Source organism: Bubalus kerabau, chromosome 3 (assembly GCF_029407905.1).
Source record: "Bubalus kerabau isolate K-KA32 ecotype Philippines breed swamp buffalo chromosome 3, PCC_UOA_SB_1v2, whole genome shotgun sequence".
NCBI lineage: Eukaryota > Metazoa > Chordata > Mammalia > Artiodactyla > Bovidae > Bubalus > Bubalus kerabau.
The window spans coordinates 129,660,705-129,678,680 of record NC_073626.1 but is presented as its reverse complement, the minus strand read 5'-3'; the positions used below and the strand labels follow the sequence as shown (position 1 = coordinate 129,678,680).

At 39.5% G+C, this 17,976-nt stretch overlaps 1 pseudogene; it reads right to left on the bottom strand.

Moving 5' to 3' along the window:
* Nucleotides 1–313: 313 nt before the first annotated feature.
* On the bottom strand, nt 314–557 carry LOC129647782 (CDC42 small effector protein 2-like; annotated as a pseudogene).
* Nucleotides 558–17,976: the final 17,419 nt, after the last annotated feature.

The window sequence follows — 17,976 nt, the reverse complement described above, 5'->3', positions numbered from 1 at the left end:
ATTTGCTCACCAATAAGATCATATGGCAGAGGGGTTGGCAGTGGAAAGAGAAAAATGAGGGGGGAAAGTGCAGAACAGTGCTAACATTCACAAAAAAGTTCTTGGTAAAATCAGATCCACATTCATAAAAATCAAAAATTAAGCCACAATCCAAAGAACTCTGTCTCCATGAGTCCAAAGGCACATGTGCCAGGATAAGGAAATGCAGGATTGCTCTGACTAGTTTCTTCAGAGCAGAACAGGAACATGTCACTGGAGTAATCACAATGGGGTGAACCAGACACCCATCACACTTTGGAGGAGAGGTCCAGGGCTATCCTGTCTTCATGTCCATGAGCATCCGCATTGTGACAGGCATGGCACCCCCGCAGCCTCCCTTGGACTACATCTGGTTCTGAATGGAGCTCACGGCCTTCATCCCACCTAACAGGTCTCCTGACCCCATGTGAACTGTGTGCACAAAGTTTGTGGTCTCCCCAATCATACTTCAGTCAATCTGCTGGCCCCTTTTAGATTGAAACAATACAGCAGTTGAAACATAACCACAATTCACTCATGTTTATAGTCCAAGTTATAAGTGAGCGCCAAAGAAGTTTCCAAATCTCAACTCAGGAAGCCTCACAAAGCATGCTTCTCAATATGATGAATGTCCAATGATGCCAAAATAATTTTATTATTTCTCTGTGTTTTTGTTTCTGGAAGTCAAGCAATTTTTGTAGTCAATCTAAAAAAAAGTTCAGATTATTTCCTTTCTTTGCTTCTGGTTCTACAGAGACTTGTTTCTGAACTACCAGGAAAGGTATAAAAATTTGCTGTCTTGACTTATGGTCTTCTCAGGTAGTCACTCACTCCTTGTCAGTTGAGCTATCTCTGGGTTGAGAACATCCCATATTATGCATACAGATGACTGCAGAATCACTGTCAGTAGAAGTTGTTCTTTGAATATTTCTTCTTATTTAGGTTTGAGAATTTACTTAAAAATACACACACACACACACACACACACACACACATAACTGGTCCTATCATAGCCTTTGTCTCTCCCACTTGCTCTGGCAGTAGCCTCTCTTAGTGCCAGCTCCATGGCTCCTGTCCTGCAAGGCTCACCTGAATATTTTCTAAATATCAATTATGAGGAAAGCTAAAAAGGGGTATTTTATTTGACAACCAAATCAATGTCTCTAATCTCATGGGAAAAATAATTCAAGAGCAGTGGTTTTCAAACAGTAGAATGTATTAATATCACTGGGAGGATTTATCAAAACATAGATGGTTAGACCCCACCCTAGGGTTTCTAATTCACTACCTTTTGGATAGAGACCAAAAATGTGCATGTGTCACAAGTTCACATGGATGCCCTTGATTATGCCCATCTGGGTATCACAATTTGAGAAAAAATTGGAGTAGAATTGTGAATTAGATGTGATAAATGAGGCTACAAATTACTGTCCCCCCCCCCCAAATGAGGGATAACTTGAGTTAATAGCATAAAAAAAAAAAAACAAAAAAAAAACAGAATTCTTAATAGGGGATGATTAAGCACATGTGTAAGTTAAAAAAAAAAAAAAAAGAAGATGGTAGTGTAACAGGTAACAAACCTGACTCTATATTGGATCTATTTCTTGAGATCTAACCACTGTGCTCTGTTGCTTGTGGTTAGTTATGCTGACTCCGCACCTTTCGTAAAAGAATGTTGCCTATAGCCTGAAATTAACAGGACAGCTCATTCTCAAGGCTCTGCCTCCCAGGCTTGACCTTTAAAGTTATAACACATTTTCATTCATACAAAGATAAAAAGTTGCAAAATGGAATTGCATTTGTCTTGTTGGAGGTTTACAGAAGCACTGTAACCTGACCTATATTGTCAAGTGCAAAAATAAAGGATTTTGGCACATCTGTTTGCAACAACCAGCCACACTCCCTCCTCTTTTAGTATAAAGAAAGCCTGAATTCTAACTTGCAGAAGATGGTTTTTTGGAACACTCATCTACTATCTTTTTGGTCAGCTGGCTTCCTGAACAAAGTCATTATTCCTTGATCTGAGACCTCATCTTTTAATCTGTTGACCTGTCGTATGGTGAGCAGGATAAGCTTGGTCTTATCCTGTAGGAAGATGTTGTGTTTGAGGCTAAGACAGGGAGTGATATTTTCAGCAAGTTTAATTAAGCATAAACAAGTATAAACAAGCATAGCAAGGGATTCAAAATATTTTTGTTTTTATATGTTTTATAATTCAAAAATAATATTGAGGACTTGCTTTAAATGTTTTATAATTCAAAAAATAATATTGAGAACCTAGTGCTACGAGAAACATATAAATGGCCAAAGGCAACTGTTTTCTTCAATGGGATCACACGTGAGTGGAGCCAGCAGCCAATTACAATGGAGTTTCATAAAGGAAGAGGTCAGCCTGTGGTCTCCAATTGCACAGAAAGGGAGAACCAAGTTAGCTTAGAGAGCTCAGAGAACACTTCTCAGAAGTAATTACGCCTAGTTTCAGTCTTAAAGTCTCATTCTGGAAAGAACAGAGGACTTCTGATGCAGAAGGGAATTTGCCTCAGATTATAAATCCTTGCACTGATAAAGCCAGAAAGATGCTTATTAAATTTAAATTAAAAATGGGAGGAAGCATAAAGGAAAAACAGAGGAGGGGAGAGAAAAAAAGGACTGAAGGAACGATAAAACAGACAAGGAAAATCATTTTTAAGCAGAAACTTATGTAGAAGATGTGGGTACTATTGGGAAGGCATCAGTAAAGTGTCATCTCACCAGAGGGAGAGGATCTCAATATTAGGGAGAGTGAATCAACCCTGCCAGAGGTATTGAGATGCCAGCTGGAGACAAACGAAATGTATGCTGAGTCTCAATGGGGCCCAGCTCCCATTAGTGCAGTTTTATGGTGTTACCAGTTGTGGATGACATTTTCTAGTAAAATGCAATAGCTTGGGGTTCTCTGTGAACTTCTTATGGCAATCAACCTTGCTTAGGGGTTGCCAAAGGGAAGACATGATACTGGATGCTTTTATGAGGTCAGTGGGCAGCATATAATGCTGTTCACTAAAACTCTGTATCAAAAATGAAACAATTATCTAGTTTGTCAATAGATTTGGCAGTTCTGACTGCACTGGGAATCTAAGTGTCTATAACACTGTTGAGAAACCACAGGATTTTGGCTGCCAAATGCAACATCTGGGGATAAAAGTAGGTGCTTTCCAAACATTTGGAGATAAAGAAAACATTGTCACCATTTTTCCAAAGTAAATTCTTAATATCTAGAAAGAATCACAGCATTTCCTGAATGGACATAAACAGCTACTTGGCTGTAGCTTAAAGAATGACCTTATCATAACTGAAGAAAAAGTATCATGTCAGGTCAGGACACAGCAAGAACAAAAAATGAAGAGACAAGAGCCACACTTGGTCCTATTCTGTGCAATAGAGATGCTCAGTATGACAGACACATGCATTCAAGTCAACAAATAGATGCCCTTAGGGAGTTGATATGTTGCCTGGGACAAAGGTGGTGTGGTACTCTCCTCATGACTATACATTTCTTTCTTAGAAAATACGGTCTCAGAGATAATCTGAAAGCTCATCATAGATTTGCAGTGTAAATTATATCTTTCTTTTGCTTGCGTTAATTACTTTCAAAGGTGCACTAGGCAACTCAGAACAGCAGTCTTTGCCCACTATCAGACCTGCAGGTTTATTCAACTTTCCTCACTCCAGCAAACAGTGCAGAAATACAACCTCTCTTGACTACATCTGTTGTAGTAATCAAGTTAGCCTTCTGCCCTGTATAAGCTGCCCAGGTCGATTTATAAGCTCCCTTCATCTATCCCAAGCCTGCATTACAAAAACATAGTTTCCTACTGTGCTATCCATTTCCCCTCCTTTCTGTTAATCTCTAGTATGCTCAGTGACAGCCTGAGAATTAAATCCTGACTTAGCTTCAGTGATGTGGAGGCACGGTGCTGACTTTGACGCAAGTCTAACTCTGATCCTCTATTAAATATCCAATACACTCTTGCTCACTCACACTTAAATTAGCAAGAAGATAACAAATTCAGTTGGTCTCTTTTTAAGCAAAGCAACTGAACCCTGAGGAAGATAGAAAATTGCACTAGATAATATAGGACAATAAAACTTGTAAGAATGTTTCTGTTTTGAGTATCAAAATTGAATTTGCTGTAGGAATTATGATGTGTATGAGGCCAACTGCGTTTAAGGAAGGAAAAAATATGCTACTCAAAGACATTCATTTACTGGAAAACTAGTTATAACTTTATGTGTCATTCTCTGTTTAATTTCAGGAACTTCTCTCCCCAAATAAAGCAAAACATTTTATGGATAATGAACAGGAGATTTAATATTGTATGGGTGACTAATTTGGTTACTTAAGAAAAAAATCGGAAACGAACCGGATGTTCTAAACTTGATTAGTGTTTCTGTCATAAGGATGCGGCATTAGTCTTACAATGATTGAAACTCATAGCTCATTATTTTTGTATGGCTTCTCCATTAGCTATACTTCTTAAAGTTTCACTGCTCTGTTGGAATTGTTAATTTTTGCTTCTTGCAGAAGTTTTCTCTTGGTAAAGCCAGTTATGAGAAACCCAAATAAAACAGAATTGAAGCAATTATATAGGTTATTCTGGATAAGAAATTCTTCTAGCTCCCTCCCTCTCTTCCTCTCTCCTTTCTTCTTTAAAGTTACCTCAAATTTCACATTTACTATGACTGTGGAATAAAGACAGGCACTTCTTTAAATAATAGAGTTCAGTAATACACTTTAGAAAATTTCAGGCGGGTACTTCCAGCTCCCTTCTCAAGAAATTCTTTACTTCCATTATGATTGCCAGAAAGGTGTTCATTTTTATGCACCATCCATTAGTGCACCAAATGAGTTACGAGTCATCCACATCTTAACAGAAACTAGTTCAATCCACCGTATTTCTTTTTAACACCTTAGCAAAGAAATGAACATGTGAGACAGAAGAGGATTTTTATTTTTTTTATTTTATTTTATTTTTAAACTTTACAAAATTGTATTAGTTATGCCAAATATCATAATGAATCTGCCACGGTATTACAGTCACACCAGTAAAGTTAAGATGACCGAGTACATCCCCAAAGCAGAGGGATTTAGGGAAATAGGGGTAGCTAGACACCCTTTCTCAAAATGAATTGGGGATATAGAAAGCAGAAGAGAGAATAACAGGACTATACCAATGTCAAAATACATTTATTTTGCCAACCTAGCAACAAGAGTTCATTGCTAGCCACTTTGGGTTGATATAGTAACATATCTTGAAGAAAAGTAAAATGGAAGGGCATGGAAAGACCTGTCTTGTCCCCACTTTGGTGGTAATGGAACAATTTGCAAAAAAATTCAGTTGGTCAAAAAAGAATTCTTTGTATGAGTAAGTTATACAGTTCCTTTAGAGACACTAGGTCTAGAGCAGATTAGAGAAGCTTAATCAAAGGCATGGGAGAGTCCAGCCAAAGGAGCAGCAACAGTTCCTGATTTGGTTTCAGGATGTGTGTATGTGTGCATGTCCATGTGTGTGTGCACATGCCCATATGCCCAGTATCCTTAGAGGGAAAGAGTAGAGGCCAGCCCCAGATGGCTGCCCCAAGCGGTTACAACATTCTGCTTTTATCCTTGACTCCTCATAATCTTCACACCTACACTTCAGGCTTTTATTCTAGAAAGTTAAAGTCCATTGTTCTGGACTCAGGTTGACTTTCCTTTTCCCTTGACAGGTGGACAGGCATGTCTTGAAGACAATTGATGCATTTTACAAATCAGTGTATTGATCTTAGAGGAACTGACCTAGAGTCTTCCGTGCCCTGTTGGTCCTACTACTTATATCCCAACCCTGATCCCAACTCCTATCAAGTCTTTTTTCACAAATCACCTTATTAAAAGATGTCAACTGTCAGATCATGCTCTCTCTGCTCCACCCCTCCATTCTTCCCATGTCACTCAGGGATAAAGCCAAAGTTATTAACTTTTCAAATGTCTGGTAGCTCCCTCTCTGAATTCATCTTCAGTTTTGCCCAGCTTTCCCTAGCTGTCTCTGCTACAATTATGCCATTTTCCTTGCTGTTCTTAAATTAGACCCAGTCAACCCCAACTCAAGGCTTTCTCATTTGCTCTTTTCTATGACTGGAATGCTCTTCCTTAAACATCCGAATTGCTCAACCCTTCATCCTCTTTTTTGTCATTTTTGAGCCACTTGGCATATGGGATTTTAGTTCCCCAACTGGGATAAAACCCATGACCCCTGCAATGTAAATGCAGAGTCAAATGCTGGACCACCAGGGGATTCCCACCCCTTCATTCTCTTAAAAGTCTGGACCCAGTGCCATATTTTAGCAAGTCACTTTCTTATGTCTTTATTTAAAATTATTAACTCATCTATCTCTGACATTCCCTGTTGTTTTGCTTAGATTTTCCCCTTCCCCAGTAATTATTACTTATATTAGATATTTACCTAATTATTATTTCCTCTCACTCCATCCAGGAGAGAACAAGATTAGGGTTTAAGCAAATAGGAATAACATTAATTTTTATTGGTTTAATTCACAGACATACCACTAGCACATGCCATAGAAACAAACACATATTTATCACACTATAAAAGTATGAATGGATAAATAAATAGGTGAATGGCAATGAATACTAAATTATAACAAATAAATGAATTACTAAAAATATTCTTTATAGCCATCCTATATATTCCAGATGTTATACTAAACACTTTGTAACAGCAATTCTTTAAGGTAAGTATTTGACATAATGTTGCAAGGTAGGCATTTAGATAAAAATTAGGCTCAAGAATGCTTAATTTCTTTTGTACTAGGAAGTAGTAAAGAAAGTAGTGGAATAAGGACTTCTTGACCATCTAGGGTTAAGACTTCGCCTCTCCAATGCAAGGGATGTTGGTTCACACTCTGGTTGTGGAACTGAGATTCCACATGTCTCATGGTCAAAAAATCAAAACATAAGCAGAAGTAGTATTGTGACAAATTCAATAAAGACTTTAAATATGGGCTTCCTAGGTGATGCTAGTGGTAAAGAATCTGCCTGCAGATTCAGGAGACATGAGATGCAGGTTCAATCCCTGGGTTGCAAAGATTCCCTAGAGAAGGCAATGGCAACCCGCTCTAGTGTTCTTGCCTAGAGAATGCCATGGACAGAGGATCCTGGAGGGCAATGGTCCACAGGTTTGCAAAGTGTCAGATGGGAGATCCCAGATATCTCATGGGATCTACTGCATTGTAAGAAGTTCAATGAAGTCTCTAAATATGGCCCACATCAAAGAAAGAAAGAAAGAAAGAAAGTAGTGGAATAAAGACACTTCTGGTTCCAGTGCATGCACTGGCTTTTCTAGAGGAAGTTCTCTTTAATAGCCTTAGAGAAAATATAGTTGGTACAATCATGGAGAGGCAAGATCTAAATCTGATTTATCTGACTAAATCTTCTGGTGAGATACATTTCTTTAGTTGACTTCAGAAGAAGCTGTATGTTTGGGCTGAAAAGTCAATGTCTCATTAAGTCATGAAAGTGAAAAGTGCAAGTTCAAGTTGCTCAGTCGTGTCTGACTGTCTGCAACCCCACGGACTATACAGTCCATGGAATTCTCCAGGCCAGAATACTGGAGTGGGTAGCCTTTCCCTTCTCCAGGGGATCGTCCTAACCCAGGGATCAAATCCAGGTATCCCGCATTGCTGGGGATTCTTTACCAGCTGAGCCACAAGGGAAGTCCAAGAATACTGGAATGGGTAGCCTATCCCTTCTCCAACAGATCTACCTGACCCAGGAATTGAACTGGGGTCTCCTGCATTGCAGGTGGATTCTTTACCAACTGAGAGATCATACATATTTTTAGGTAATATTGTCAAAGACATTTTATTAATTATGAATTTTGTGCATTATGACATATTGTGGAGTGCAAAACCCTATTATTAACACATCTGCATTTCCATTTAGCATTAATTAAGTGAGTAAAGCATGACTGCCATCTGAAAATTGTAGAAACTTGTAGGTGCTTTACCAGGCAATAACTATGCTTGGCTGACTAAAGTTAGAATATTAGTATTTATTTACTTAATATTTCTTATACTATACCATCAAGGGCCTATAAATTGTGCCTTGGGAATCTCATATAGATTTGACTGACTGGTCTTGCCCATCCTTATTGCAATATTCCAGTTGACCTATGTTCAAATATATTGGGTTGGCCTAAAAGGTTGTTCAGGTTTTAATAAAATGTTATGGAAAAATCCAATCATATGTCTCTGTATAAGCTATATCCCACTTGAAATTCCTGTTCCCTTCCTGTCTCCATCAGCTGACACATTCTAATTATCTATAAACCTTTTTCATTGTTTTAGTTAACATAGATATCTTCCTTCTTTACTGTTCATTACATCTAATACTTTTCCCTCAAAACACCTCCCATTCAATCACATTTATTCATTAAACATATGAATTCCTATCTTATGTCAAGCTCAGAATTCTCTTGGATGCTAATGTGAATATGACATGATACTCTTATGAAAGGGATAGCTATGTGTCATATATTTAATTTTCTTCACTTAAACATTGCTTGAACATCTACAATTGCTTTATATTCTTATATTTAGAAAATAACAATAAATAAAATATAATATTTTACCTTCAAGAGTCTACACTCTAATGAGGGAGAAAAGCAAATTAGCCTATGATCACAATATGGTGCAGTCAGTACTATAATTGAAATGCACTGTGATGTCAAGCAAAGATGAAGAGCATGTGATCCATTTGGAAAATGTCAGGCTAAGAAAATAAAAAGTGACACATAAGCTGAACCTTAAAGGAATCATAAGAGTAAGCCCAACCAGGGCTGACTAGGATGGGAAATTTCACCAACTGAGGAATAGATTCCTTGGGAGTTTTGGTTTTTTAGTTTGTTTATTTGTTTGTTTTCCTTATTGATATTAAGAGATATAAAACTCTCAGTGATCAAGAATCACGGTGCATTTGAAATGGTGGCACAATGTTAATCTCAGTGGTATATACTATTTACCATTTGGAAAATCAGTTCAGTTCAGTTGCTCAGTCATGTCCGACTCTTTGTAACCCCATGAACTGCAGCACACCAGGCCTCCCTGTCCATCACCGACTCCTGGAGTCCACCCAAGCCCATGTCCATTGAGTCGGTGATGCCATCTAACCATCTTATCCTCTGTCGTCCCCTTCTCCTCCTGCCCTCAATCTTTCCCAGCATCAGGGTGTTTATTTTCTGAGTGAATGCATTAATGATTAATAAAAATGTTATTTAGATAAGAGACAGATATGCATTATTCAACACACGTGACTTAACTCTTTTGAAGACACAGCTAACAAAACTAAGATGTACTTCCAGTCCCTACATGGTATCTATGGAAATGAGCAAACATGGAAATGAGTAAACAAAAAACAACCACAAAAACTTTTACTTTCTGTTCCTCTATTGTCCCAACATATGCTACATAAAGAATGACCAAAGAAACTAAGAAATCAATATTATTGATTCAGTTCAGTTCAGTCACTCAGCTGTGTCTGACTCTTTGTGACCCCATGGACTGCAGCGTGCTGGGCTTCCCTGGTCGATCATCAACTCCTGGAGCCTACTCAAACTCATGTCCATCATGTCGGTGATGCCATCCAACCATCTCATCCTCTGTTGTCCCCTTCTCCTCCCACCTTCAATCTTTCCCATCAGGAAAAGCATCTTGGAAAAGCATCAGGGTCTTTTCCAAGGAGTTGGTTCTTCACATCAGGTGGCCAAGTATTGGAGTTTCAGCTTCAGCATCAGTCCTTCCATTGAATATTCAGGACTGATTTCCTTTAGGATTGACTGGTTTGATCTCCTTGCAGTCCAAGGGACTCTCAAGAGTCTTATCCCACACCACAGTTCAAAAGCATCAATTCTTCAGCGCTCAGCTTTCTTTATAGTCCAACTCCCACATCCATACATGACTACTGGAAAAACCATAGCTTTGACTAAATGGACCTTTATTGGTAAAGTAAGTAATGTCTCCGCTTTTTAATATGCTGTCTAGATTGGCCATTAGTTTTCCAAGTTCCTGATTATTTAAAAAATTATTCTAGCCTTGATTTTAAGGTTTTTTTCGTCTCTTTAGTAACCCCAGAGGTGAGCTAGTTTCTTTGTAGAATAATAGTTTCCTGTCACCTGTGGGTTTTTTCTTGTAGGGTCAATTGCAAAGTAACCTTCTGAGGCTACATGGGGACAGGGAAACAAATCTATTCCCAAGTACACTTGACAGCAAAGAGCCTTGCAAAAAACTCCAAGATGAGAACATGTCCTAAAATACCTCACCATTATGTTACAGTCCTTTTGCTTCTCCTGTGTGGCTTCAGTTCCTGCCCCATGCTGTGGAGTCACGAAGCAGAGAGTCTGGTTCTGGCTAAGGGACTAATTATTTGTGTAGCCCTTGGCAAGGCACTTGAGCTCTCCAGGTTTCATCAAATCTTTATCTACAAAATGAAGAATGAGTTGTTCAGATTCTGATTATGAAATCATTTCTCTAAAAGATATCCCTAGTCTCCTCATTTCACTGTGTTCTCAGCCTGTTTCCGTCAGGTGTTGAGGGCCATTATCCCATTTAATTCTTTAAAGCGCCTCTTAAATGTCTTTTCCTTTAGTAAGTAGATCGGGACCCTCTGTCCAATAAAATTTCCCTTCTTTCTGTCTCCACAAAAGCCTTTTGTGTAGCTATCATTGTGCTATAATCCTATGACTTTTTGTACCTTCAACTCTGTTATAAATCCCTTAGCCTAGAAATCTGACTCATCACATCTTGTATATCTATAACTTAGTAGATTCTCAGTAAATATTTCATATATGAACAAATGAATGGATATGATGGTATGTGCACATAGAAAATATATTGCATACATTGTAACATCTGTCCAGTATAAGAAGAAATATTATATTTCCAGTTCCATTTTCAACATTAGTATCATAGTAAAGTATTAGGGTTAATTTAGGTAATTATTTTTTAATTTCAGACTACACATAACATTAAATCTGTATGTAGGTCAAGAAGCAACAGTTAGAACCGGACATGAAACAACGGCCTGGTTCCAAATTGGGAAAGGAGTACATCAAAGCTGTATATTTTCACCCTGTCTATTTAACTTATATGCAGAGTACATCATGCAAAATGCTGGGCTGGATGAAGCACAAGCTGGAATCAAGATTGCCAGGAGAAATATCAATAACCTCAGATATGCAGATGACACTACCATTTTGGAAGAAAGCAAAGAGGAACTAAAGAGCCTCTTGATGAAAGTGAAAGAGGAGAGTGAAAAAAATGGCTTAAAAATTAACATTCAAAAAATGGAGATCATGGCATCTGGTCCCATCACTTCATGGTAAATAGATGGAGAAACAGTGGAAACAGTGACATACTTTATTTTCTTGGGCTCTGAAATTGCTGCAGATGGTGACTGCAGCCATGAAATTAAAAGATGCTTGCTCCTTGGAAGAAAAACTATGACTAAGCTAGACAGCATATTAAAAAGCAGAGACACTACGTTGCTGACAAAGGTCCATCTAGTCAAAGCTATGAATTTTCCAGTAGTCATGTATGGATGTGAGAGTTGGACTAAAGAAAGCTAAGCACCCAAGAGTTGATGCTTTTGAACTGTGGTGTTGAAGAAGACTCTTGAGAGTCCCTCAGACTGCAAGGAGATCAAACTAGTCAATCCTAAAGAAAATCAGTCCTGAATATTCATTGAAAGGACTGATGTTGAAACTCCAAAACTTTGGCCACCTGATGCAAAAACCTGATGCATTGGAAAAGACCCCGATGCTGGGAAAGATTGAAGGCAGGAGGAGAAGGGGACAACAGAGGATGAGACGCTTGGATGGCACAACTGACTCAATGGGCATGAGTTTGATCAAGCTCTAGGAGTTGATGATGGACAGGGAAGCCTAGCATGCTGCCGTCCATGGAGTCACAAACAGTACAACACAAGTGAGCAACTGAATTGAACTGATACTTGACATGGGCCATTGGTCACAAATCTGAACAAAAATATCTTTATTATCAAATTTCATATCAAAACTATACCAGTTGTGCAAAATTCTATGGTTTAAACACAATTACAGTATGTCCCCTATGTACAAATGAGTTCTGTTCTGAGAGCATGTTTATGAGTCCAATTTATTTGTTAAGTCCAATATAATTAGTTTAGGTATGTAACTAACAAAATTGTCTTAATAGAGCTATATTGTAATGGGTTGATAATCTTTTCCACACAAATGTTACATTAAAAGCAAAGAAAATAAGGAAAACATTTTTAATCTTACAGTACAGTAACTTGGAAAGTTACATCACCAGTTACATCACCGCTGCTTTTACACTGGCTTCCATACATCCTGTTGAAATAAATATATCGTAGTGCTATACTCTACACAGTACTATACAGCGATGTACACAGAAGCATAGCCACTTGTTGAGGATGCACACATATATGCCAGATACTTGAACTAGTTTGAATGATTGGCTGTATGAACATACATCTGCATCCTTGAAAGTTTGCAACTTGAAGGTTCACATGGAGAGGACTTAGTGTACATATTTTATTGCTTTCTAAGTTTTTGTTTTGTTTTTGGTTTTGATTTTATAGAAGACTCCATGGATGATGAAGGAGAAACAGCAAAGCTTTTTCAACTCTCATACACCCAGAAGAAGAGAGATCTCCCTTTTCTTGCCTTTTAAGTCCTACTCATCCTTCAGATCCCACCTCAGATGTCACTTCCACAGGGAATCTGTCTTTGATCTTCCAACTGTGATAAAACATCCTCAAGTATCTCATGTCTCTTCTTCATAGGAATTTTCACACATGTCAGTTTACATATGTTTGTCTTGTTATTTGATTTTTGTCTCTGCCCTACTGGTTTTTGAATTCCATAAGAGTCTGTCTATTCATCATATATTCAAAAATGTTTGGCAAAACTAATACAGTGTTTCAGGTTTAAAAATAAAATAAAATTAAAAAAAATAATAAAAAAATAAATAAATAATGACTAAAAATAAAAAAATAAATAAATAAAATTAAAAAATTAAGGGCAAGAAAACACCAAATACAGACAGGTATTTATAAATAAAGAATGTCACCAAAAGTCAATCTAATTCATTTTCAGAAATCTAATTAAGAGAAAAAGTCAGTGGGACCTCCAATTGGCTTAATGTCACAAAAGCCAGATATGCCCAGTGACACTGCATTGAATTATGCTGATGTTTTTAAAAAAAGTATATTGCTTGAAAATTTGAGGCATTGTAAAGATAAGTGAAGTCGCTCAGTCGTGTCCAACTCTTTGTGACCCCGTGGACTCTAGCCCACCAGGCTCCTCTGTCCATGGGATTCTCCTGGCAAGAATACTGGAGTGGGTTGCCATTTCCTTCTCCAGGGGATCTTCCCGGCCTAGGGATCAAACCCAGGTCTCCCACATTGCAGGCAGACGCTTTAACCACTGAGCCACCAGGGAAGCCCCAAAAGATAATAGATCAGGAGCTGATTGTTATGGAATAGATAGTTTTCTGTGCTTAAAAATCTTACAAGAAGAAGGATATATCATGTCATGGTTGGGGGGAGGCAGGAGGCAATTGGGGAATTTCCAGGGTTGTTTCTGAGGCAGATAGAATGGGAAGATTTATGGGCAAGAGCCTTTATTGTAATTTCTGCAGCACGGGTAAGGGAAACAGATGAGATAAGATAAGAAAACTCAGAATCAACTATTTTGGATAATGACACAGGCTCTCTGGCCATAAGGGTTGCCTCGAGTTGTCTGGTACCTCGGCCTAGGTGATCAGTTCAGGTGTATAGTGGCTGGAGTTTGAGAGCCTAACAGAGGAGGTGGTTGGGGATGTGGAGTCCAGGTTGAATGCTTTTATTTGAAAATCATGCCCTCTTGTGGAAGGCTCCTCCAAAAGAGAAGGGGAGCCCTAAAGGGAGCCAAGACAGGTGACTTAATATAACATTAGATTTTCCCTGAACATGTATGTCTGGCATATGCTTGTACAGCAGATGCTAGAGCATCTAGTTAACAAATTAGAGATACAGCTCATATCCTATTGTTTACTAGGAATGAAGCAAGTTGGTTGAAGGACTACTGAGACATAATACCCAGATTCAATCAACTGAAAGTTTCCCTTTATATTTGCATGACAGTCATGGAAAGCACTTCAAACTTTACATTTACACTTTTTAAAACATTCACAAAACTATATACGGTGGAGAAAAGAAACATAATTATATTTTGATTTCTTCACCTTACTTAGTTTTTACAACATTCAGTTCAGTTCAGTCACTCAGTCATGTCCGACTCTTTGCGACCCCATGAATCGAAGCACACCAGGCCTCCCTGTCCATCACCAACTCCCAGAGTTCACTGAGACTCACGTCCGTCGAGTCAGTGATGCCAGCCAGCCATCTCATCCTCTGTCATCCCCTTCTCCTCCTGCCCCCAATCCCTCCCAGCATCAGAGTCTTTTCCAATGAGTCAACTTTTCCCATGAGGTGGCCAAAGTACTGGAGTTTCAGCTTTAGCATCATTCCTTCCAAAGAAATCCCAGGGCTGATCTCCTTCAGAATGGACTGGTTGGATCTCCTTGCAGTCCAAGGGACTCTCAAGAGTCTTCTTCAACACCACAGTTCAAAAGCATCAATTCTTCTGCGCTCAGCCTTCTTCACAGTCCAACTCTCACATCCATAAATGACCACAGGAAAAACCATAGCCTTGACTAGATGGACCTTTGTTGGCAAAGTAATGTCTCTACTTTTGAATATGCTATCTAGGTTGGTCATAACTTTCCTTCCCAGGAGTAAGCGTTTTTTAATTTCATGGCTGCCATCACATTCTACAGTGATTTTGGAGCTCCCCAAAATAAAGTCTGACACTGTTTCCCCATCTATTTCCCATGAAGTGATGGGACTGGATGCCATGATTTTCGTTTTCTGAATGTTGAGAGTTAAGCCAACCTTACACTCTCCTCTTTCACTTTCATCAAGAGGCTTTTTAGTTCCTCTTCACTTTCTGCCATAAGGGTGGTGTCATCTGCATATCTGAGGTTATTGATATTTCTCCCAGCAATCTTGATTCCAGCTTGTGCTTCTTCCAGTCCAGCATTTCTCATGATGTACTCTGCATAGATGTTAAATAAGCAAGGTGACAATAGACAGCCTTGACGTACTCCTTTTCCTATTTGGAACCAGTCTGTTGTTCCATGTCCAGTTCTAACTGTTGCTTTCTGACCTGCATATAGGTTTCTCAAGAGGAAGGTCAGGTGGTCTGGTATTCCCACCTTTTTCAGAATTTTCCATAGTTTATTGTGATCCACACAGTCAAAGGCTTTGGCATAGTCAATAAAGCAGAAATGGATGTTTTTCTGGAACTCTTTTGCTTTTTCCATGATCCAGTGGATGTTGGCAATTTGATCTCTGGTTCCTCTGCCTTTTCTAAAACCAGCTTGAACATCAGGAAGTTCACGGTTCACATATTGCTGAAGCCTGGCTTGGAGAATTTTGAGCATGACTTTACTAGTGTGTGAGATGAGTGCAATTGTGCGGTAGTTTGAGCATTCTTTGGCATTGCCTTTCTTTGGGATTGGGTTGAAAACTGACCTTTTCCAGTCCTGTGGCCACTGCTGAGTTTTCCAAATTTGCCGGCATATTGAGTGCAGCACTTTCACAGCATCATCTTTCAGGATTTGAAATAGCTCAACTGGAATTCCATCACCTCCACTAGCTTTGTTTGTAGTGATGCTTTCTAAGGCCCACTTGACTTCACATTCCAGGATGTCTGGCTCTAAGTCAGTGATCACACCATCATGATTATCTGGGTCATGAAGATCTTTTTTGTACAGTTCTCCTGTGTATTCTTGCCACCTCTTCTTAATATCTTCTGCTTGTGTTAGGTCCATGCCATTTCTGTCCTTTATCGAGCCCATCTTTGCATAAAATGTTCCTTGGTATCTCTAATTTTCTTGAAGAGATCTCTAGTCTTTCTCATTCTATTGTTTTACTCTATTTCTTTGCATTGATTGCTGAGGAAGGCTTTCTTATCTCTTCATGCTATTCTTTGGAATTCTGCATTCAGATGCTTATATCTTTCCTTTTCTCCTTTGCTTTTCGCTTCTCTTCTTTTCACAGCTATTTGTAAGGCCTCCCCAGATAGCCATTTAGCTTTTTTGCATTTCTCTTCCATGGTTATGGTCTTGATCCCTGTCTCCTGTACAATGTCATGAACCTCAGTCCATAGTTCATTAGGCACTGTATCTAGGTCTAGATCTAGGCCCTTAAATCTATTTCTCACTTCCACTGTATAATCATAAGGGATTTGATTTAGGCCATACCTGAATGGTCCTGTGGTTTTCCCTACTTTCTTCAATTTAAGTCTGAATTTGGAAATAAGGAGTTTATGATCTGAACCACAGTCAGCTCCTGGTCTTGTTTTTGCTGACTGTATAGAGCTTCTCCATCTTTGTCTGCAAAGAACATAATCAGATTTCGGTGTTGACCATCTGGTGATGTCCATGTGTAGAGTCTTCTCTTGTGTTGTTGGAAGAGGGTGTTTGCTATGACCAATGCATTTTCTTCGCAAAACTCTATTAGTCTTTGTCCTGCTTCATTCCGTATTCCAAGGCCAAATTTGCCTGTTACTCCAGGTGTTTCTTGACTTCCTACTTTTGCATTCCAGTCCCCTATAATGAAAAGGACATCTTTTTTGAGTGTTAGTTCTAAAAGGTCTTGTAGGTCTTCATAGAACCATTCAACTTCAGCTTCTTCAGCGTTACTGGTTGGGGCATAGACTTGGATTACTGTGATGTTGAATCATTTGCCTTGGAAACGAACAGAGATCATTCTGTCGTTTTTGAGATTGCATCCAAGTACTGCATTTCGGACTCTTTTGTTGACCACGATGGATACTCCATTTCTTCTGAGGGATTCCTGCCCGCAGTAGTAGATATAATGGTCATCTGAGTTAAATTCACCCATTCCAGTCCATTTGAGTTTGCTGATTCCTAGAATGTTGACATTCACTCTTGCCATCTCTTGTTTGACCACTTCCAATTTGCCTTGATTCATGGACCTGACAGTCGAGGTTCCTATGCAATATTGCTCTTTACAGCATTGGACCTTGCTTCTATCACCAGTCACATCCACAGCTGGGTATTCTTTTTGCATTGGCTCCATCCCTTCATTCTTTCTGGAGTTATTTCTCCACTGATCTCCCGTAGCATATTGGGCACCTACTGACCTGGGGAGTTTCTCTTTCAGTATCCTATCATTTTGCCTTTTCATACTGTTCATGGGCTTCTCAAGGCAAGAATACTGAAGTGGTTTGCCATTCCCTTCTCCAGTGGACCACATTCTGTCAGATCTCTCCACCATGACCCGCCCGTCTTAGGTTGCCCCATGGGCATGGCTTAGTTTCATTGAGTTAGACAAGGTTGTGGTCCTAGTGTGATTAGACTGACTAGTTTCCTGTGAGTATGGTTTCAGTGTGTCTGCCCTCTGATGCCCTCTTGCAACACCTACTGTCTTACTTGGCTTGGGCATGGGGTATCTCTTCACAGCTGCTCCAACAAAGTGCAGCTGCTGCTCCTTACCTTGGACGAGGGGTATCTCCTCACCTCCACCCTTCTTGACCTTCAAAGTTGGATACCTCCTCTAGGTCCTCCTGTGCTGATGCAGCCACCGCTTCTTGGACGTGGGTTGTTCCTCCCAGCCGTAGCCCCTGGCCTCAGGCATTGGGGCATGGGTAGCTCCTCCCGGCCACCACCCCTGACTTCGAACACAGGGTAGCTCCTCTCGGCTGCCACCCCTAACCTCGGACTAGGGTAGCTCTTCTCGGCTGTTCCAGCGCCATTGCAGCCTGGCACTCTCGGCCACTGCCCCTGACCTCGGAC